The sequence below is a fragment of the Schistocerca americana genome, chromosome 2 (genome assembly GCF_021461395.2).
Source record: "Schistocerca americana isolate TAMUIC-IGC-003095 chromosome 2, iqSchAmer2.1, whole genome shotgun sequence".
Classification (NCBI taxonomy): Eukaryota; Metazoa; Arthropoda; class Insecta; order Orthoptera; family Acrididae; genus Schistocerca; species Schistocerca americana.
Window position 1 is genome coordinate 117,700,064 of NC_060120.1, and position 2,306 is coordinate 117,702,369.

General features: G+C 48.5%; 1 pseudogene; it reads right to left on the reverse strand.

Annotated features, from left to right (window-relative positions):
* Window positions 1-1,364: 1,364 nt before the first annotated feature.
* Window positions 1,365-1,483, reverse strand: LOC124597002 (annotated as a pseudogene).
* Window positions 1,484-2,306: the final 823 nt, after the last annotated feature.

Sequence of the window (2,306 nt, forward strand, 5' to 3'; positions counted from 1 at the left end):
TGGATGTACCGTGCACTATTCAGTGTCCCCTCGACGATCACCAGTGGTGTACGGGCAGTGTAGGAGATCGCTCCCCACACCATGATGCCGGGTGTTGGCCCTGTGTGCCTCGGTCGTATGCAGTCCTGATTGTGGCGCTCACCTGCACGGCGCCAAACACGCATACGACCATCATTGGCACCAAGGCAGAAGCGACTCTCATCGCTGAAGACGACACGTCTCCATTCGTCCCTCCATTCACGCCTGTTGCGACACCACTGGAGGCGGGCTGCACGATGTTGGGGCGTGAGCGGAAGACGGCCTAACGGTGTGCGGGACCGTAGCCCAGCTTCATGGAGACGGTTGCGAATGGTCCTCGCCGATACCCCAGGAGCAACAGTGTCCCTAATTTGCTGGGAAGTGGCGGTGCGGTCCCCTACGGCACTGCGTAGGATCCTACGGTCTTGGCGTGCATCCGTGCATCGCTGCGGTCCGGTCCCAGGTCGACGGGCACGTGCACCTTCCGCCGACCACTGGCGACAACATCGATGTACTGTGGAGACCTCACGCCCCACGTGTTAAGCAATTTGGCGGTACGTCCACCCGGCCTCCCGCATGCCCACTATACGCCCTCGCTCAAAGTCCGTCAACTGCACATACGGTTCACGTCCACGCTGTCGCGGCATGCTACCAGTGTTAAAGACTGCGATGGAGCTCCGTATGCCACGGCAAACTGGCTGACACTGATGGCGGCGGTGCACAAATGCTGCGCAGGTAGCGCCATTCGACGGCCAACACCGCGGTTCCTGGTGTGTCCGCTGTGCCGTGCGTGTGATCATTGCTTGTACAGCCCTCTCGCAGTGTCCGGAGCAAGTATGGTGGGTCTGACACACTGGTGTCAATGTGTTCTTTTTTCCATTTCCAGGAGTGTAGTACTAATAGTGGAAATATAAAAAGAATTTATAGGTGTACAAAAGAATGTCTTCTGATAGAGCAAGTTCCGGAGAAAAGAAATTTAAGGATACTGCACCAGCTAAGAACACTGGAAAGTGAGGAAGATCTGGTTGGAAAGTAAGATATACAAAAGTAATGAGCACTTACAGGAGCAATGGTAGATATTTTAGTAGATATTTCATTCACTGTCTACTGAAGCTAGAGATGTTATTCAACAACACCACCACCATTCATACAGGCCTTGAAGTGCCAATGGTACTGACAATCTGCTGTGTCATCCTCAGCCCTTAGGCGTCACCAGATGCAGACGCAGTGGGGCATGTGGTCAGCACACCGCACTCCCAGCTACTGTAAGTTTTTGTGACTGGTGCCACTACTTCTCAGTCAAGTAGCTCCTCAATTGGCCTCACAAGGCCTGAGTGCACCACGCTTACCAACAGCACTCAACAGACCCAGATGGTGACCCATCCAAGTGCTAGCCAAGCCCGCTAGTGCTTAACTTCGGTGATCTGACGGGAACTGATGTTACCACTATGGTTAGACCATTGGCATAGAGATGTTATTTGGTTCTCTAATATAATGCAGGAGGTTATTCCAGAGTCAGGTTTCTGTTACTGAGAAAGTGCTGGATGATGGAGTGGAAAAAAAGAATTTTGCTCTGATGGGAACAGCTGTTTCTGCCATGTTGTTCAGACAAGAGCTTTAAGGATAAGTAGAGATATGAGGAACAGTGAATGTTGATAAGAAAATAGTGAAGACAGAGGGTATGGAAATTCTGCACTTGTCTGCATGCAGCCAGTATAGGTGTGCATATGATGGTAAAATATGATAAAGGAGTCGAACATCACAGATATAATGAACACGAGCTTCATAACCAGGTTCAGGCGCCGTGGGCTTTCTTGAGAAAGGCGTTGCAGGATAACATTGCAGTAATCAATCATTGGAAGTATAAGTGTTTTTACAAGTTTCCTTTTCAGGTCAAAAGGGAAGAGCTTTTTATATTTTTGTAGGGCGTGGACAGATGATCACACCTTCTTGCAGACTACAGTTACATGCTCAGTCCAATTTAGATTTTCATCTATTATTACTCCTAGATCCTTTGCTAAAGAAGAGTAATTGATACTTGTCCCATTTACGATTAAATATCATAGGAATTCCCAATATTTTCGGCTAATGAGCCTAGAATGACCAACCAGTACAGTTTGGGTTTTGGATGGGTTGAACTTTAACCCTGCATCCTGTGGCCATTTTGTAGTGCACACATGTTGGTACTGAGATTCTTGATAGCTGTCTTCAGGTTTATTGGTTTTGCACTTATATATAACTGGAGGTCATCAGCATAAATAGGACAAAATGAATGGCACATCATTTAC